Here is a 22114-nt window from a genome sequence, read left to right as displayed (position 1 = left end):
CTTTAGGAATTTAAGGTAATTTCTGGAAGAGCTTCTGAATAATCCATGGAAGAATATTCGAACAAAGTTCGCAGGAGTCTCTTAAGAAATCCCGGGGGATATTTCTGATGGAACCGCATGGACAATTTAGAAAGAAAAGCTTGTAGAAATTTCTGCATAAATCTCTGTAGGGATTTCTCAAACAATTTTTAGGAAGTATCTCCGAAGCAATCCCTGTAGGATTTGTAAAGTAATTTTTGGAAGAATTTGTGTAGAACTACATTGAGTATTTTTTAAAGGAATCCATAGATTAAAAAAATCCGTAGGAGATTCCTTGGACAAGTTTAAGGAGGAATCTCGTATGGAATTTCTTCAGGAATCTATAAAATTATTAAAGTAATTTTTGTATGATTTTTTAGGGAGTCTGTGAACGATTTTTGAATAAATTCTTGAATAAATTTTTGGAAGATCCTTGGGTTTTCTTAAAACAGAAAACTGGAAGCATTCTTGAAAGAATCAGTGGATGACTTCCTGAAAGAACTCTCGTGCGGATTCCTAAAAAAAACTATATCTCCCCGAGCAGAAGGGAATAGCAACATCATTATAAAATATGTTATTTTGGCAAAATAACTGAGCAGCGTAAAGAGTTATTTTCATGTTATTTACATAACATATCATGTTACAAGCTTGACTGTCATAAGCGGAAAAATAACAAAAATCATAACAAAAAAATGTTCCTGGAAGACCAGTTAAATAACACATTTTGTTGGTTTCAATGACAACTTAATAATAGCGAATTTGTAAAATATTTCAATAACAATTTTTGAAATGAATAAGTGATTGATAACAATCAAAAAACAAACTAAGTTAAAATATAATATCAAAATCAAAGTGGCCTCGATGCAGTGAAAGTAAATTCTTTTTTGACATTTTTGTCCGAAATGTATAGTTCATCCTGAATCCAGCTGATCCAAAACATAAAATAGCTAACACTCTATTGTACTTTCTATATACTCACTTGTACCCAACTGGAACTAAAAAAAAACAAGTATACTTATTAAATTGCTTCTGTTACAGTTAAAATGTAATGTCAAAAGGAAGAGAAAGGAAGAATATTTTCTCATCAGTTACTCGCGAAATGCTGTGGACAACGTTATTCTTGAACGGTATAGTTTTGATTGCAAAGCTTGTTATTGTTGTGCTAATAATGATCAAATATATGTACAGTCTCAATAACTCTCATAAGTCTCAACAATAACTGAACTTATGCTACAACAAAACATGTTATTGAAATGTAATTTAATGAAAATATATCAATAGCACGATCATAACAAAATTTGATTGTCCAACAAAACATGTTATGGAACTGTAATAATAACAAACTAAGATATAAAAACAGGTTTTGTGATTCCATTGTTATTATTTTGATATTCTACTCTGCTCGGGTCTGGAGCACTTTTAAGGTATTCCAAGAAAGCTTTCTAGAAGTATTTTTGGGGAAATGCTTAGAGGAAATTTTGAAGTAATTAATGGTAGATGTTGTAAAGAACTTTCAAAAGAAATCCTTGGAAGTTTTTCCGAAATGAATACCTAAAGGATTCCAGAAATTGGTTTCTGCAATAATCTACAGACAAATAAGAAAATTCAAAAGTCATCAATAGAAGAATGCACTAGGTCAGCGAAGTGAGCGCAAGCTAATGCACGAAGAAGGTTAAGGAATTCTAAGAGAAATTTCCGAGGCAGAATTTCTTAAAAAATCTCTGGAAGATTCGCAGAAGAAATTACTCAAGGATTCAATTGCTGAAATAATAATACCTGGAGGAGTTTTGTAAGAATTATTATTCATGAGAGATTCAGAAAATCCCTGGATTAAAATTCCGTTTCATTGATTGATTTTTCAAGCAGCTCATGAAGGAATATGAGGAATAATCTTTAATTTCTGAAAGAATCCTCGATTGTTTTTTCGATTTATTTACGGTACCTCACACCGGAGCCACAATCCCACAAATCTTTCTTCTATTTGTAGGGATTTCTGAAGTATAATCTCTGGGAGAAATCCCAAAACAACGGGCAACACTGTTCTCACTTTTCAATTTCATTTCAAGCCACTGTACCTACATCGATCGTAAACTCGCTCACGGCATACTACACTCCATTTACTGAGAGTTCCTCCTCGTCTGTTGTGTTGTTGCACCGCACCGTATGTTGCCTGCCTGTTGCCAAAAATTCCACCGGTGTTTGTTTTCTCCTACGTTCTAGTTTTCTTTGGTTTCTTATCCTTTTATTTTGTTTCTCCGTGAGTGGAAAATTTGTTTTTCTCCAGTAGGTACGATGTGTTAAACTTCACAAACTGTAGAACATAGGCCATATAAAATAATCAGAAACCTAAAAAATATTTCAAAGGCTTTTATAAGAATGTTGTCCAAATTGCTCCAATATTGAATTAAGACTTATAAAATGTAGCTAGTCAAAAGGGAACGTATGCTTAAATGATATTCTGAACGTTAAAAGTCCTGAACTACCAGTCATTTATCAACTGAATTCCTGCTTTGTTCGATTTTATTACAAATCTCAGACATTCTTAAAAAAAAGTCGTTGATTAATAAAGATAGGGGAAATTACCTATTCTCGGCCGTTTTGTTCTCTTCGTCTTTGGGGGTTTTTTGAAACCTATTGAACTCAGAGTTGGTCTCAAATCCTTCCCAACTAAGCTGAATCATATGGCCAAGTTTCAGGCAATTTGGCTGACAAAAACCCCCCATGACGAAGAGAACAAACCTGCCGATAATACCCATTGTCACCCTACATTGTTTCCTTACAAGTAATTTAATGAGTTCAAATAAGGCTTATCCTTTCAAACGAAGTTGTGGAATTTTTCTAGCAGTAAGCCTTACGTTATTTTAATCTTCATCGCATTTTCCAGAAACTTCAATGAAACATAATCACACGTTTACAGTGCAAAGTGTTAATCGAAGAGAAATCAACGCTGGCGAACCTCAAGAGAGAATATCTTATTCCACCACAATTCCGTATGGAATAGCTCTCTGCTGCTATGAAAGGCACTAGGCTAGTGAGGAGGATTTTTATTATTATTGCTCACCCGGTTAGTCAGCCGTCCTCTCGGACGACCAATTCAGCAAAATAGTCTATCGTGAGCATTCTTCCCTTTCGGTGGTGCCCAATTGAAGTGAAGTGCCTAGAGTGTGCGATACAGTTCAGCAATCGGAAATAGGTTTCATCATCAGTTATTATCTGGAGGCCGTGGAATACCGCGAACGCTGCGTACGCTACTTCGGGTAGGTTCTATAGTTGCTGTTAGTGCCAATTCCATCAACGCCGGCGAAATTGATACCTACCAAGGCAAGAGAGTGGCGATAAAATATATCATGTTGCAATGTGTAGTGTCTACAAGTCGACGACGATACCGGCGAGAAGAAGATGAGTGTAGTTACGAAGTGGTGAAGCCACGTGAGACAGACTCCTCGGAGCATTACGTGTGCGAAGCTGCTGGATGAGGGGACAATCGTCGAGTTAAGGCTCATGGAATAAACGGTGGAATGGAAGGGATGGAATAGTGATGCGGTTTTTCGGTTGCGAAATAGTGAGGTCTTTTTCTTTGAACCCGGTGTAGCTCAAAGGCTACCTCGATTCTGTGACACTTTTCTGACCGCAATAAAATGTAGTGGATAGGCTTTAAAACGGTAGACTCGTTGGGCAGAGTTTCTTCTTAGGGGTTTATTTTGTTCGGCTCGGATACCACAGTGGGATTAAATGATGATGTGATCATTTCCAATGTGTTAATTCCAATGAAGTGATGCATCAAATTAGAGAGTTTTCTAATCTCAGTGGTAGGAAGCCTTTAGATTCTACTTGACGGAATGAATTTGATAACCAAAAAAAATCCAGTAGATACTAGAATTCATCTGTCATAATTAGGACTAGAAACATGAGATGTGAGATTGTGCCACAACACACAATTTGATATGAATATTAGACCAGCTGCCTGGAATTCGAGTGTGATTTTGGAATCAGTTATACTAGTGGACGTTGGCATTGACATCATCTTAGTACAGATTAGATCCAACATTAAGGTGAAACGGGACGCCGTGTTAATTATCCTATCTTTCCTCTCATTCTAACAATTTGCCTCGCGATTTTGAAGATGGTAATCTCGATTTCTACCGCACAGAAGAGGCTGGAAAACAATCAGCATATACACTGTAAGTGAGCATACACAATGATAAGTTATTAGGGGTAGGGTAATTCGCCAATTGTTGAACGGTTAGTACCGGCATTTTGGTTTTCGTTTGTTTTTCCGTGCATAATTCCAATTTAGTTGAAAAATATCCAGTGAACGTCTAGATCTACTTATCCCTTATACTGCCCATTGAATGTGTATTCCCTTAAATTTCATTTTCTACGAGAAAATAGAACATTTGTATGGAAAGTCTGTAATCCAAATGTTGAACGCTTCCTTAAGCTAGCTCATCCTAATGTTGGACGGTTCTCGCCAATTGTTGAACGGTTGAAACTCTGTTCGAAATTGATGACGTATAACCCGACATCAACCTATCATTCACCTGTTTTTATTTTGGCCACCAAACCCAACATAGATACGACAGTTACCCGATGTGGGTCCAACAGTGGTCCAACATTTGATAAAATTTGACCCGACATTCGATATTTTTTCACTCTGGCGGAGTTTTTTCCGGGATTTTTGTCTTTCGTGCCCAGCTAGTCCGAGCAAGTGACAATTCATTTAAATGACAAGGAGTCGCAAATTTGAAGAGAGCTTTAGTGGACTGAAATCGTTTTAAACATGTCTAGATGCAAAAATGGCTGAAAAGTTTTGATTAGAAGCGAAAATGACAGAAGAAAAGTACGCCTTTAAAAGCCCCTGAAACTCTCCTGGAAACCCATGGGACCCAATCAACCCCCAAGAACACTCATGGAACGACCCTGAAATCCCTTGAAAACCCTTGAGTTGCTACTAAGCCTCCTGGAACGCCTTGAAATACTCCTGGGACCCCCTTAACACTCTGAATTCCTCTTGAACACCTCTGGAACGCCCTTGAAATCCATTAAAAACCATTGGAATCTTTCTGAAGCCCACTGGAACACCCCTAGAACATCCCTGGAACGCCTTTGAAACCCCATGAAATGCACGGTTAGGTAAAGTGAAAAAAAATTCTAGCAGTCATGCATCGTAGGTTATGCCAGTGTTCAACAATTGAAATCATGGATGCATAATGATAGTGTGATAAGAAAAATATTTTTTTTTAAATACAATGAAAATGTGATTTCAAACAATGTTAAACTGTTAATAACATCCTTCCAGTTCTTGTAACTATGGTGTGCCCTTGATATTTCTCGTCGATTTGCCCGCAAACCTTATTTCGTAACAGCAATTTCTTAAAATTAATCTTTAGAATTGTGCAGTTTTCGTGTCATCAGCGGTACAAAATTTTCAATCGATTTTTTTGACGTAAAATATGTATAATTTTGTAACTTAATTGAGCAACCTCGTGACCCACATGTATATGCATCTACATCATACGTTTACGTTGGATGAAAGTTACTTATGTAATGTTTATAATAAAATATTCAGAAACTGTTCAACATTTGGGTAGTGTTCAACAATTAGCGAATTACCCTACTCACTGAACAGATTAAATTGCTGCGTAAGCCATGATTTCCTGCTTAAGGTACACCGGGGCAAGTTGAAACGGGTGGGGCAAGATGAAACACGAAGTTTTGAAATAGTTTTGAATACAATTTGGAAATTTTTCTTTTGCCGAAAGATTGTTTGAATCAAAAACTATGTGTTATGGCATTCGAGCTGTTTAATATCATTGGATAACATCATGTTAATCCGCTGTTTCATCTTGCCCCACCCGTTTCAACTTGCCCCGGTGTACCTTATTTGAAATGCTTCATGATTTTGCGAATGAAATAATCAAAGATTGCCTTGGTGATCGCGTCATTTAATCCGTTTACGCTGTTAAGTGAATACCCCTATTGTTACATAATATGAAATAGGATCTGAGATTACCATCTTAGTAGCAATAGAGCAATGGCGGATATTTCATCGACCGAACCGTTCGCCCTTAAGTCAATTACAGCTGCCAGTTAGTTTCAATGTCTCATTAAGATTCAGCCTCTAGTGTGATTGAATACCTCTGGCAGGAGATTCCACACAGTGCACAAAAGCCCGATTTCGTGATCGACATCACTTTGGGCTTGAAAAACTGATTTTAGGGGGATAGTGTTTTCGAAGAAGTTGTTTGGTATACCAGAGCGCTTTTTTTGAAAGTATCACATATTACTAATGTGATTAATCCACCTGGAAGTGAGATAGAAATTTGAATTTTCCCGAAAAGAAAGCGTGTTTATGTTCTCAGCAAAGCTGTAGAAAATATCATCACAAGAAAATTTGCCGAACAAACTTTTGTCTTATCTGTTCAATTCTTAGAAATATGGGCCATTAATTTTGAACGACCCTGTAAAGTCAGTTGATTTGTTGTAACTTTTCCTAGACATTTTAACCCTTTGTAGCCGGAATTTTTGCAAGCGTTATTGTAGAGTTTTTTTTCTACGTTTTTCTGTAGCTTTGGTTCTCCACAGCACAGAAAGAGTAGAATATGATGCATATGATGGATATCCTAGGTCATCCAAACTGTTCTTGAGTTTAGATCCAAAAGTCTACGGGTGTGACGGCTTCTTTCATTATACGAAGCTACGATTTGAAATCTATCATGTCTAGTAATTCTCCTGAAAGTTCAATAGACATTATCAGACCAGTCGAGATATCCTAGGTCATCCAAACTGTTCATGGGTTAAGATCCTAAAACCTACGGGTGTAACGATGACTTCTTCCATTATACAATGTAACGATTTGTAATCTATCATGTCCAGTAAGTCTTCTAAAAATTCAAAAGACAATATCAGATCAATCGGGACATTCTAGGTCATTAAAACTGTTCTTGAGTTTACATCCTAAAGTCTACGTGTGAAACGGTAACTTCTTTCGTTACACAAAGCTACGATTTGTAATCTATCATGTCCAGTCGGGTGAGGTTAGGTCGACCATACTAAGCCCTGAGTGTCCTCTGCTGTACGTAGGAGTCGTCTTTAGTCTACTCGGTCCATGGCCGCGTGTCTCCAGTTCCGCACTCTGCGAAGGGTCTGAAAATCGTCATCGACTTGATCGACCCACCTAGCTCGCTGCGTATCACGTCTTCTTGTATATCGGTTGTCTCAAGAACCATTTTAGTCGGGTTGCTATCCGGCATGCTGATGACGTGACCCGCCCACCGTAGCCTCCCGATTTTCGTGGATTTTCTCCCTATCAGTTCGTGGTTCATTAGCCTTTTCAAATTCCCGTATTCCATTTGCACTCCGCCGTAGATGGTACGCAACACCTTCCGTTCGAAAACTCCAAGGGCAAACCCCGATTTCTCTTCAAGAATTTCTATCAGGATAAATTGTAGAGGTTGCCGCAGTATTTCTCCTAAAATTTCTCTCGGGATTTTACGCGATTTCTTCCGGTGTTCCTCTTGGGACTTCCCCAGGAGAGCTTCCCAGAATTTATCTCAGAGTTGCTACATAAGCTATTCGGGGATTTCTACTAGAGTCCCTCCAATGATTTCTTATGGAGTTTTTCGCGAATTTTCTGCAGGTGCATCCCTCGAGATTTCTTCCAATGTTTTTCCTGTAATACCTTCAAGATATTTTTGTGGACTTTCTTCTAGAGTTCCTACCTGGTTTTCTACAGAAGTTTCAGCTGGTATATTTCTTAAAATCTCTTGCGGAGTTCATTTTTAAGTTTCACCTGAGACTTCTGTCGGAGTTGCTTCTGGAACTTCTCTCATAAGATTTCTTCCGATATTGGTCCTGGATCGTCTCTAAGAGTTTTTATGAATTTACCCTGGACTTTCTCTTAAGATTTTTTTTGGGATTTCTGAAGGAGCAGCAAAATCAGCAATATTTCTCATTGAATTCTTTCAGAGCCATGCAGTTCCTTATAGTTGTACCGGATTTCTTGCAGAGATTTTTTTTACAGATGTTCTTTGCATTACTAGAACTCTTCCTGGAATCTTTACCTTAAATTGTCCCTAGATTCTGGATACCCCTTTAGATTTTTTAGATTTTTCTACGGGTTTTCCTCAGAATGTCTCCTGGGATAACTTTTTAAATTCCTTATTAGAAATTTCCGGAGAATATTCGAAGGAATCCAATTGAAATTTTGTGAGAAAGTCCGCAAAGTCTTATTGAAGGAATTGCGACAGGGACTTCACGAAAACCCTGAAAAAAAAAAGAGAAATCTCGAAAAAAAAGTTCAACGGGGGGTGGGCCCCCTCAAAGCAGATATTTGCGCATTTAATAGCAAAAGTCTTTGACCACACCAATCCCCCCCGATTGGTTTGATGATGCAGATATGCAAATATTTGTATTTTCTCAGATAGTCAAGCTGCACTGAAATCATTGTGCACTTACAAATAATAATCTTCAAAGCTTGTCTGGGAATGTATTCTTTAAAAGTGGTTCCAATTTACAGTGGTTCCAATTTACAGTTTGCTGGCCCAGAACCTTTCTGCGGTATATCAAACTGTACAATAAAAATGGACCTGAAATGCTGGGCTGAGCAGAGGGTGATATCCAATTGGATGGATGTCAAAAATTGCAATCAGTCAAAATGATTTATAACACCAAATGCTTATAAAACCAAAAAGCTCTTAGAGTTCAAGAAGAGAGATCTATGTAGCAGGTATCACTTGAATAATATTGGCCAGATTCAGAGGGATATCTGTCGTTTCTGCAATACGGAACGTGAAACCTCGGAACATCTACTTTGCAGTTGTGGTGCATTATACATGCGCAGGCAAAGATTTCTAAATAGTGGTTGTTTGCAACCCAGTGAGATCTGGTCTGCAGTACCTGGGAAGGTCTTGGAGTTTATAAATTCCATTGCACCTGACTGGGAGACGAGGCGTCGTAGCAGAAGCTGATTACTTGACACATGGTAATTAGCTGACTAGATGCGAATATCAAAATGGGACATGTCACAAAAGTTCAGCCTCTTGGACGCAGTGGCCTAATTTCCCTAACAGGGGAGGAAAAAAAAATTCAGATCGATCATGATTAACAAAAAATTTAATCATGATTAATCATTGGTGATTAAAAATCCAATTTCAGTGATTATTGATTATGATTAATGATTAATATGATTTTTCCGATGATTAAAGATTATGATTAATGATTAAAATTGGTTTTATCTGTAATTAGTGATTATGATTAATGATTAAAAATGGCTCTTTGATTAAAATCATGATTTATCAATCATAAAAAACTGGAAATGATTAAAATATATTTGTTGTTTAAAATATTTTTGAAGATTCGAAAGTAAACGGTAACTCTGTTTGGGAGATTTTTGAAAAAAAAAAATCATGAATTATATTATTCGAAACAGCATTTGCACCAATTAAAATAAGATCAAATATTTTATATGGTGAATCATTTGTGGTGATGAATGATTAACGATTGAATAACACAGCGCAACATTTTTTTGTCTCAAGAGCAAACTTATGTGTCTCCGAAGGATTTTGGGCCGCTGAATCCGAATCCCGGCTCAGATTTGCTCTAACACGTCACAATTTTAAGCTATACCTTAATTTATAGGGCAAAATATGCGATTTTGGGCTGTTTTGACAGCAAGCCATTAAGCAAGGAAATATTTTTTTTAAGCAATCAAAAGGTTAATTGGTCAATTAACATCTAAATTAACGACTCATGCAAAATATTTCGTTTTACCTAATCAAATTTGATAGATTTTAGCATTTTATGTTAGTATGAAAACTTGCATGCAACTTTTGGAGGGTGACTTGTATGGGAAATATCGTACCTAACATAAATCGCTTAAAACTATCAAATTTGATTAGGTAAAACGAAATATTTTGTATGAGTCGTTAATTTAGATGTTAATTGACCAATTAATCTTTTGGTTGTTTAAAAAAAAATATTTCCATGCTGAATGGCTTGCTGTCAAAAAAGCCCAAAACCGCATATTTTGCCCTATAAATTGAGGTATAGCTCAAAATTGTGACGTGTTAGAGCAAATCTGAGCCCGGATTCGGATTCAGCGGCCCAAAATCCTTCGGAGACACATAAGTTTGCTCTTGAGACAGACAAAAAGTAATTTTTTGTTACACTGTGTAATTTATTTTCTTATGATTATGATCACTGGTTTATGATTAAATTGCGAAATTAGTGCGATTAAGATTAATGATTAAATGCAAATTTTTGTGATTATGATTAATGGTTTTTGATTATTATTAATATTAATTTATGAATAATCATAAACCCTCTGCAAAAAAATACTGTTTGATACTATTTTTGAAGCTATTGTTTAGCTTCTGCGCAGTTTTACAAGCAGTATCTTGGTCAGTCTAAAATAAAACAGGAACAACCATACATGTACCAAAATCAGATAGATAGCTGCTAGGTAAAGATAGAAGAAGATTGAACTGATTTTTCCTTGGTTGCGTCGAATTTAAAAAAACTGAAGGAATAACAAGAAACCTTGATCTTACAAGTTTTATTCGAAGCTTATATGTAACAAACTTCGACGTTCATTAAAGCAATAATTGCTGGATTTGCATTAAGATTCCATATATGAAATGCTTGTTTAACAAAGTTCTTGGTTATGTTTTTGTTTATTTCTGTTGCATATTACATATACTAATGATCGGATTTCAGCACTTCAAGTGTTTTCTCGGTACCGAAAGTACCGATACCAAGGTTCAGTCAGTATCGGTATTTCGGCAACAAAAATAGGTCGGTAATACCGAGATTTTCGATACATATCCCTAATGTGTACAGAAGTGGAGGCGGTAGGCGTACGTTGGTGGGACAATTATAACGCTATTACGACTTAAAGCGATATTTTATGCGATTAACGGTGTACACTATTGTGATGTAATGTAGCATCTCATGCGATATGCGATATTATATTTATGAAAAAAAAACAATTCTTGTCACCTCAGTTTCGAACGCCATGCACTATTTATGAAAAAACTGATTAATACGCATGGCATTCTAACTAACCTCATTGTTTGTTGAAAAGTGCTTGGTTTACCTACACTGTGAGAATTTGGCAGACTATCTGATGCGAGTGACAGAGTGAAACTTCCCGCAAAGTGTTGTATCCAACTCTCTAGCTAGCACCCAGGGCAATGAAAACAAACATTACGATTTGGTAACCACAATGATGGCTGTTTACTTTCTCTTAACTTTCTGGCACTGCAGATGCAGCTCACTTAGCAGTTTTTTTGTATCATTCGTCAAAGTGCAATATGTCTACATAAACATGCGAGTTGGCATGAACACTTTAACAAAAGTATCTTTGCATTTAAGCGACATCAATTATACACCCATGCGAGTTCAACTGATATAGTAAGATAAAGTACCAAGCGAAGTCGTATAATCATCGCAGACATCAGAATGTCGTTTAGTAACTTTAAGTAATATTGTATACGATGTAATTGATATCTCCTTATGCGACCCCGTGTGTCTGTGTATGCATTGCTGTAAGCGTACAATTATGCAAACGGGTCTCAGGCCATCTTAATCTCAAACTCTGTGAATATGCCATAGGCGGGCTGGATATCTGTCGTTGATCGATGTGCAACAGTACATTAACATAATATTTGTCTGAGTACGAGGACACACAGACATCCAAGACAATAAGGCTGCAGATGTTCTATTAAATTAGGGGCGTCATGTTCCACAGGATGTAACGTTGGTTCCTCTCTAGGGATCGTACCCAAATTACGTCACGCCCTTGGGGGTGGAGGGGGGGGGGGGGTTTGCATAACGTGACGACCCTTACAAAAATATTGAGGTCCCATACAAAATGTGTGACATAGGGGGGAGGGGGGGGGGGGGTGGTTTGAAAAAGGTCGATTTTTTGCCTGACATAATTTGTGCATCACCCCCTATGACGAAACCCGCTGGATCAAGCAGACCTCACGGTTTTCGCGAAATGTGACATGGCCTAACAACCGGGAAGCTTTCTCACGCAAAATGTAAAATCAACAACGACACAAAAGAGTGCTGTGGTGTTGGAAATTTTGAAATTGGAAGATAGGATAAAATAGGATAGGAGATAAAAGATAGAAGATATAAGATATAAGATAGAAGATAGAAGATAGAAGATAGAAGATAGAAGATGGAAGATAGAAGATAGAAGATAGAAGATAGAAGATAGAAGATAGAAGATAGAAGATAGAAGATAGAAGATAGAAGATAGAAGATAGAAGATAGAAGATAGAAGATAGAAGATAGAAGATAGAAGATAGAAGATAGAAGATAGAAGATAGAAGATAGAAGATAGAAGATAGAAGATAGAAGATAGAAGATAGAAGATAGAAGATAGAAGATAGGAGATAGAAGATAGAAGATAGAAGATAGAAGATAGAAGATAGAAGATAGAAGATAGAAGATAGAAGATAGAAGATAGAAGATAGAAGATAGAAGATAGAAGATAGAAGATAGAAGATAGAAGATAGAAGATAGAAGATAGAAGATAGAAGATAGAAGATAGAAGATAGAAGATAGAAGATAGAAGATAGAAGATAGAAGATAGAAGATAGAAGATAGAAGATAGAAGATAGAAGATAGAAGATAGAAGATAGAAGATAGAAGATAGAAGATAGAAGATAGAAGATAGAAGATAGAAGATAGAAGATAGAAGATAGAAGATAGAAGATAGAAGATAGAAGATAGAAGATAGAAGATAGAAGATAGAAGATAGAAGATAGAAGATAGAAGATAGAAGATAGAAGATAGAAGATAGAAGATAGAAGATAGAAGATAGAAGATAGAAGATAGAAGATAGAAGATAGAAGATAGAAGATAGAAGATAGAAGATAGAAGATAGAAGATAGAAGATAGAAGATAGAAGATAGAAGATAGAAGATAGAAGATAGAAGATAGAAGATAGAAGATAGAAGATAGAAGATAGAAGATAGAAGATAGAAGATAGAAGATAGAAGATAGAAGATAGAAGATAGAAGATAGAAGATAGAAGATAGAAGATAGAAGATAGAAGATAGAAGATAGAAGATAGAAGATAGAAGATAGAAGATAGAAGATAGAAGATAGAAGATAGAAGATAGAAGATAGAAGATAGAAGATAGAAGATAGAAGATAGAAGATAGAAGATAGAAGATAGAAGATAGAAGATAGAAGATAGAAGATAGAAGATAGAAGATAGAAGATAGAAGATAGAAGATAGAAGATAGAAGATAGAAGATAGAAGATAGAAGATAGAAGATAGAAGATAGAAGATAGAAGATAGAAGATAGAAGATAGAAGATAGAAGATAGAAGATAGAAGATAGAAGATAGAAGATAGAAGATAGAAGATAGAAGATAGAAGATAGAAGATAGAAGATAGAAGATAGAAGATAGAAGATAGAAGATAGAAGATAGAAGATAGAAGATAGAAGATAGAAGATAGAAGATAGAAGATAGAAGATAGAAGATAGAAGATAGGAGATAGAAGATAGAAGATAGAAGATAGAAGATAGAAGATAGAAGATAGAAGATAGAAGATAGAAGATAGAAGATAGAAGATAGAAGATAGAAGATAGAAGATAGAAGATAGAAGATAGAAGATAGAAGATAGAAGATAGAAGATAGGAGATAGAAGATAGAAGATAGAAGATAGAAGATAGAAGATAGAAGATGGAAGATAAAATATGATAAATATTATTGCCACTCCTTTATTTACCAAAACTCCCACTGTTCCGAGTAGGTAATTGAAGCTGTTCTTTTTGCTTGATCCATACCTGTGAGAACTTTTCGCCGAGGCTTTCATCGGAAACAAAACCAGCAAAACATGTTTTTTTCGTTCTTTGGGTTTCTTTCCCCTCATTGTCGGTTCTCCGCACCGGTTTGATGGCCTATAATAGTTTTTCATTCTGCTGGACTGGAGTAGATGGACAGAAATTTTGAAGCAAGCCAAATTTTTGCACGTTCTTTTCGGATGGTGTGTGATAGCTAATTGATTCCCCCTCTCGGCCCTCTGCGGCTGGGTGACGATTATGAATTTGATAAGGCTTCCTGTTTGAAAAAGTCGAAATTGGAAGTTCCCAATTTCAGCTACAGGTGCACAGTGCGGAGTCGAGGTGGTACTGCCTCCACAAGTGGTTTTTCGCGGCTGTTTCGAATCGAAGTGAGACCGGGTGCGGGAAGTCAGTTCTTTCCTGAAGCGCATGCCCGAGAATTGGATGAGAACAGTGGTGTGGTGTGTGGTGCATATCATTCAACAAACTTTGGCGCTGCATCAGTGTGGGTGGATTTGTTGTGTTGATTCATTAAAAATTCTGTGATTGATTATCCGTGTAATCCGTGGTCAGTGAAGAAAAACAGCGCTGCGGCTTCAAGCAGATGAATTGATTCGTTGCTCGCTCGGCTGGTGGCGTTTTGAATACAACACAGTAAAATAGCGTAGCGAAGAAGAGAACGGCCCCGCAACGGAGAAGAAAGTTTCATTCATGTTTTATGGAGTCGCTGTGAATCGCTGAGAAGGGAAGACGGTGCTGTACGTACGTATCTATCTATCCAGTTTTCTGTGCATTCAAGAAGAGCGAGTGAATAAAGGTATTGATTCCGCTTTGGCTGCTTCCGGTCGTGGTTCCCGTGGATTTCTGCTTCCCGGTGGAGCTCGTGTTCTTTTGAAAACCAAGAGCGTGGAAAAGTGATGAATGTTGAAAGGCTGGAAAGCTATTTTCGGTGTGTGATTTTCAATTAACTTTACTAACAAAAGATGGGGGACCTGGATGTAGTGTACATTTAGTCAATTGCTAGTAGTGCTATATTGTAGGTCATATTCGCTTCCATCTACGTGAGTGATACATATATCTAAACCTGTGAAGCCAGGGGCGAGGTGAAATTGATTGACCTTCAATTGCTTGGATATTATAATTAGTTTAAGTTGAACGTAGTGGTTGTGGTCAACGTGTAAATTATGATTAATAGAATGAAAACCAGAACTACAGACTTAAAACTTACCTCAAGACTTTTTGTTTGAGTGTCACAGACTTAGAATTTTTGGAGAATAATGCTACTTTCATTAAATACGACACATTCAAAAATGATGTTGACACAATCAATTGCACGCCATCGCCTTGACCTGGGGCCGGGTAAACTTCTGTCGACTTTTGCTGAAGTTGCGCCGACTTGTACCTCTGGGCCTGCCTCTGCTACGATGTGCTACTGGGTTCCAATCTAACGCTTTCTTGCAGATTACGCTCCCGCATCTGGCCAACGCCAACGAAGGAGGCGGGACTACACTCCCAACCCTCTTTGCCCACCAAACCCTGGGACATTGCATTGCTTCTGAGAGAGGCTAGCATTTTTTTTGGACCCATCCGCGACCCAAATGCCATTACAGGCAGATACTTCCCTACTTGAATGGACTTGTTTGCGCCCGCACATGCAACTGTACCAAAGCCACCTGTGTCTCTGCTAAGCCTTTCCGTAGCCGAAGCGCATCTTCCTCCTCGCACTGTTGCCGCAGATCCGTGAGGAGCTTTTCCGCGTCAGTGCTATCATCTAGGTTTTTTACCTCCAGAGTTGCTTCCGCTGTGAGAGCCTTCACTTCGATACCCTCGCCAAACACCTGATCCGCCAGATACTTGAAGGCGTCACCTTTGCACGTTTTTAGTCTCATTTGAGCTCGAGGATCATCTCGTCTGTACGAGTACGTGTAATACTGCATATGTTGGCTCCAAGATCGTCTCCAAGACTTCCGAGTTTTTAGAAGATTATGAGCACGTCTCCCTTCTCGTACTTGGCACCTACCCTCCTACACTTCTTAGGCCTGGTGTCCCTACGCTCCTATTTCTTCTTTTTCTTCCTCCGCTCTACAATGGCACAAGAGGCGTACTCACCTTGACCCGCCCAAACCTGTGGTCACTTAGGACCCCTGTTCCCTTCGATCCGAGACGGGCCGGCCTTTTCAAGACCATTCTTCCTGGCTTTCCAGGACGCCTGGCTAGGGTCCGACTTAGCGGCATTACAGCCCAATTTTCGGGGTTAACAACTTCCTAGCCTAGCTGCCTCAAATTCTTCTACGATTGCTTGTTATAAGGAGTTGTGAATAGGGTAATTGTTCCCATCGTTGTTGTAGTACCTAATGTTGCGGTAATGGCAATTGAGCACTTTTTCGACTGAAATGTTACAAAAAGGTATTTTTAATAGATGTATGGTGCTTAAATTATGAGATTGCACCATTTGTTTGCTTAAGATTTGCCCAAAAACCTATTTAAAAAAATATTTTCCTCATTGTGTTTGCTGCTGTGTTCCTATTGTTGCGGTAGTGTTCCCAATGTTGTGGTATCCCATATGATTTCAATGGGATACCGCAACAATAGGAACAAATACCGCAACATTAGGAACACAATGCCCCAATTAACAAAATAAATTTTATAATGCTTTTGAAGTATTCTTCAACACCTGTTCTTTAAAACCATGCATAAACCAAATTGCTCTGCAAAACGACATCAGCACAACCATAAACCCACCATAAGACCAAAGGGGCCCATCCTAACATGCTCTTGGAGAGTTGTTTTTAAATTTCTCTTAAAACTTGTTGTACTTCCCAAGTTGTCCTCAAGGCGAATTGCTCTCTCCTTGTAGAATTCTTCAAGTGCACGACAAAACGATAATAAATTTGTCAGTGTTGTTGCTGATGAAGCTTTTATGTCAACAGAAAAGTATGGTGAATTAAATTGAAAAAAAAAAACACAATGAAAATGACACATTATTGTAATCGGGATTAATTTATTACACAAATTGGAAATATTTCCGTGGTGTAACAAGGATGCCAAATGCCAAACAAAATTTATCGTATATATGTTGGAAGATACTTCAAAAAATTGCAACGCGCTTCCATTATAATGCACTAATAAAATATTTAAAAATATTATTCCTGGTCATGAGAATATTGTTCATGAGTTTTCATTGAAATCTAGGCCGGTGGTCGGGTCATTATCGATGGTTTTAATCAACATCACCATAAGATCGTCTTAAATTTCTTTCAACTCATGCCAGAGCTAAAAGCATAACTCAAGAATACTAGGATTTATAACGTTTTCAATGCAGCCTGATTGACCTTGATGAACGTCTTAAATTTATTTCATCTTATGCAAGGGTAAGAAGTATTACTCAAGAGTACTCAGATTTGTAACGTTATTGATGTAGGTTTATGAAAACTCCGCCGAGAACGTCATAAATCATCCACGCCAAATTGTAAACAAACAATAAATTATCGCACCGCGGTGGATTTTGTGAATCTCGCCCGATGAATTTAATCATCAGCCCGGTACCGTTGCCAACCAGGCAGACCTTTTTCGATAACCGGCCTTAATGCGATGCAGTCATGGGTGCAGTGCCTCATTCCTTCGGTCAGCACTTCCAACAAGTAAGGGTTCATTCAAATATTACGTAACGCTATGGGGGGAGAGCGGGGGTCTAGCGCTGTGTTACGCTTAATACAAAAGTTCCAAATTTTCCATACAAAGTTGTTACGTGGGGGAGGGAGGGGGTCTAAAATTGACAAATTTTGCGTTACGTAATATTCGAATGAACCCTAAGTAGTTATTGATTTTGAAGATCGAGGATTGGAACCCCGATTGCACGGGAATCGACGTCCTGGATGACCAAACCCACCTCATTTCGGATGTTGCAACCGGAGGAACTTGGCACTGCACCGCGTCGCGGTTGGGTTTCCGGGTAGATATTCTTGATTGGTAGCAATAATGGAACGATCAGAATCAAAATCTGATGCTTGAGTTTTTTCTTGTATTTTTCATGTTCCAAACTGTTCTCATGCGAGAACAGTTTCTCTTGATCAAAAACGGATGATTGAAGATAACTACAAGAACCTTATTAAACTGAAAATAAGTTCAACAGTTCTTGTTGTGTTTGTGGTTTTATAAACTGAACCTCAAGTATTCTTGGAGGTGTTTTTAGAACCACATATTGACGAAGAATAGTTGAGCTCAGCTGAAACTCCGACAAGATCAACTAGAATATGCAATGTTACGATGAAACTATCATAAAAACAAATAAAACCAAATAGAATTATGATTGTTACTTGGGTGCTCTTTCAGATAAAAACGAATAAAATGCTCACAACAACATAAAAGTGCCAATATTTTGTTATTTTCCCGTAGATTAAGGGTGGATTTTATTATTTTCAATTCAATCCATGTAAAAAGTTTGCCTGGGGCGACACAATTGTGGTTTAAACATGAACCCAGAGCTTAACTCCTGTATGATCGGATCAATCACTCTATAAAAATTTCTTGTGCCTCCATTGTTAGAAGAATTTCTTGTACATGTAGTACATAGTTTTAAAAATATTGGAAACCACTCTTCCGAAATATAAGAATATAGTCTATGTTTCCTATGATTATGTTTCCATTTTTGAGCAAACGCTCAAAAAAAAAACTCAATAGGCGCTTTTCATTCCAGATATTCTATTAGAAATTCCAAAAGGGATTTTTTTTAGAAATTCTTTCAAGAAGTTATAGAGGATTCCTCCTGGGATTCTTACAGGAAGTCTTTCAAAAAATCTTTCAGACATTTTCATCAGAGATTGTTTTAGAGACTCATCCTCCAGAGATTTCGTCAGAAATTCCACCAGGTTCATACCTGTTCCGGAAATTTCACAAAGTATTGATGGATTGCTTCAGAAATTTACCCAAGAATTTCATCAGAAATTTGTCCAGGAATTTCTGTACAAGTTATTTTGGATATTTATTCAGAAATATCTTCTGGGATGCCTATATTTTTGAAAAATTTTCAGATATTCCTTCAGGAATTCTTCACGAGATTTTACAGAAAATTTATTTTATTTACAATTTTGCATGAGCAATAAAGAAATACAGTTTTCTACAATAAAACATAATCTAGAACGAGTTTAATTTCATTTTGGTTACATCGTGTACGTTTAGGTTTGGATAGGCTTTACAAATAGACCGTTAAATTTACCGACAGCGTTGGTTTCCACTCTGTTTCGAGTATCATTTTCGGTGGATATAAGGACGTTACTGTATGCATTTGATTCCATCGCGCACTATTCCTGTAGAAAGTCTTCCAAAGTTTTATTTTTCAGTATTTCATTGATTTCTTTAGAACATGTAACAGAGATTTTTTCAAAAACTCTTTCAAGAAGGCTTTCATAAAGTTATCCAGGGATTTTTTTTAAAATCAGTCCACAGATTCTTTCAGAAAATTTATTTAGTATTTCATCACAGAATCTTCCATCGATTTCTTAAGAATTCCCCAGGGATGCTTGCAGAAAATCTTCCAGGGATCTCATAAGCAATAACTGAAATTCTTGAACAAAAAATTACAGAGATGAGAAATTTTTGTGTGTGGATTGCTTCAGAAATTCCATCAGAAATTTCTTTAGAAATACCTTGAGAAATTCTTTTAGAAAATCATCAATGGATTGTTTCAAAAATTTCTCTAAGACTTTCTAGACATTTTTATTTCCAGAAATTTCTTCAGAAATTCCTCTAGAGATTTTTCCAAAAAAAAAAAAAATGTAAAGGGATTTTTCGAGAAACCACTGTATAGATTATTCAACTATATATGAGTTCTTACAGAATTGCACCAGTGATTTCATCAAAAAATCTTCCAGGGGTTGATTCTTTATGAAACTATTCGACGAACTCGTTTGGAAGGTTTTCCTTGAAATTATCAGTATGTAGTTCTTCCATACAATATTCTGCAGATTCCTTCAGAAGTTTATGTAGAGATTCCTTCAAAAATTTCTTGAGAGATTCCACAAGAGTTTTATTCAATTACTCTTTTTAAAAATCTTCCTTGGATTGGTCCATAAGCTGCTGAAGAGAAGAGAAAATCTAAAATTCTCTAACTTTCAGAAAATCTTCCACGGATTCCTCTAAAAAATCTTCAGAGAAAATCTTGTATGGATTGCTTCAGAAATTCCTCCGTTAATTAATTCAGAAATTTTCCGAGGCTTCCTTTTGAAATTCCTGTAGCGAAATTTCCCGAAATTGCTTGAAATGTTCGTCTTGAAAACATTCAATTGAACTTATCAGTGATTCCCTCATGAATTCTTTCGGGTATCTGTCCGGAGATTCTCTTGTAAAACTGCCACGGATTTCTTTAGAAACTCCTCCAGCAACTACTTCAAAAATACAGAATGTTAAAAAATACAACGTTTTTGCCATAAATTCCTGAAGGAAGAGCTTAAGAATATTTTGCATGAATTTCTTTTAAAAAATCCTGATAAAAATTCATAAATTTATCCAGGAAATCTTTCATTAAACCTTTTAATAATTCGTTTAGAAATTTCGAAATTCTTCAAGGGTCCTTTAACAAATGTCTCCATTAAAAAACTTCTCCAAGGAATCCTTACGAAAGTCGTTAATAGATTCCTTCCGAAAATCTTCTAGAACTAGGTATTCTTTTAGAAAATCTTTCAGAAATTTCCTCTTTCATTTAGACTTTTTTCAGAAATATCCTTGGAAGAATTTCCAGCGGTTTCTTCACAAATTGTTCCAGAAACTCTTTCAACAATGCAAGGATTTAATGATAAATTCCCAAATGAGAAGGAGCATATTCTGAAATAGCTTCAAGGATTCTTCTAGAAATTCTTGCATTATTATTTTCAGTGGTTCAAGCAGGAATAATTCCAGGAAATCCTATGGAAACCCGTACAAAGATACCCTCCTGAATTGCTCCTGATATTCCTCTATGTATTTTGTCAGAAATTCATCCACGATTTTCTCAAAGGTTACATTTACGAATTTTTCCTCGGATTCTTACAGAAATTCGGTTATAACTTCGCTACAAACTTACAGATGTTTACCCATTTGATTCTCCAGATATTCCTCCAGGGATTTCTCCAGAAATTCTTCAAACAAAAAATCTTAAAAGCTTCCTTTAGGAATTCCACCAAGTGGCGATGAAGGTGTTCTTGTTGGAGCTCCATTGATCTTCTACGCTTCCACCTTCCGGAATATCCGCAGCACGGTTTTCTAGCTCCTCGACGAAGGACCTATACTCCGCAGCATCTTCTAATCGGCGTGTGTTGAACCGGCGCCGGATTTTCTCCTCATGTCGATGGATCCTAGAAATGCGTAGCCGAATCTCGCCAGTTAGGAGATGATGATCGGACGCAATGTCGGCGCTACGTTTGTTCCGCAAGAAGGCTCCGTCTCTATTTTCGGGTGATGCAGATGTGGTCTATTTGATTTACCGCGACGCCATCACGGAAAACCCATGTCATTTTGTGCACTGGTCGATGGAGAAAGATCGATCTCCCAATCACCATGTCATTGTTGCCACAAAACAGTTCTTCGCTCTTCAGGCATCAGTAGGTCAGCTCCAGAGGCACGTTCTCCTTAATTTGGAAAATTTGTGCCATCGCCATGAATACGAGCCTATTCATCATTTACCTGAGGGAGAGGGAAGGGAAGAATAAAGGATGGGATAGGGAAAGGGAAGGTAAGGGAATAGGGTCGACATAATCGCATAAGCATACCACAACGGGTTCAAACAGCGCCCTGAAAAGGGCACTGTAAAAAACGCAAAGAGCGTAAAGTAAGCCTATAGCTACTTGCCACAACGGGTTCAGAACAACAGAACATTCTGAAGATTCAGGCTTCTTAGGCCAGTTTCAATTAATCAAGTGTTTACCGAGTACTCGGAAACCCAGTTGCGTAAAAACTGGGTAGTTACATATCAAATGATTCAAAGTTCCACAGTAGGATTCTCAGCTAAGACAAATAAATGAAGCAGCCTGTTGTGGCTTATGATGTACAAAAACAGAAGTAGGAAAACCACATTGAGTTCTCTCAATTGCGTTTCTGCTACGAGATTCCTCAAAAGTGGTGGCTAGACTCCCGCATGGGGGCATCCACAAACACTCAATTTCCTAATCGCTTCTTTACGTAATGCCGAGAAGAGATGTTGGTTTTTGAGCATTTGGTAAATCCAATTGCAAATCATTGAAAGATAAATGTGACAATCCGTGCGGCTTTCAATATGGAATCGAAAGGTATGTGTTCAAAAGTATCCTGGAAATCCAA

At 37.3% G+C, this 22114-nt stretch overlaps 1 protein-coding gene across 3 annotated transcripts in view; it reads left to right on the top strand.

Moving 5' to 3' along the window:
* LOC109420686 (peroxisomal acyl-coenzyme A oxidase 3) overlaps positions 1 to 22114 on the top strand; it is a 60911-nt gene that overhangs the window by 4994 nt on the left and 33803 nt on the right. Inside the window, exon 1 of one of the 3 annotated variants that reach the window (XM_029853016.2) lies at positions 3117 to 3275. The exons of 1 other annotated variant lie outside the window; for it this stretch is intronic. The gene's annotated coding sequence lies outside the window, so the exon portion shown is untranslated. Of the gene's footprint in view, positions 1 to 3116; positions 3276 to 14324; positions 14588 to 22114 lie in introns of those variants that run through there. One more of the 3 variants, XM_062850249.1, reaches the window with a different exon arrangement.

Source organism: Aedes albopictus, chromosome 2, assembly GCF_035046485.1.
Source record: "Aedes albopictus strain Foshan chromosome 2, AalbF5, whole genome shotgun sequence".
In the NCBI taxonomy this organism is placed as follows: domain Eukaryota; kingdom Metazoa; phylum Arthropoda; class Insecta; order Diptera; family Culicidae; genus Aedes; species Aedes albopictus.
This window is presented reverse-complemented; position numbering and strand designations above follow the sequence as displayed.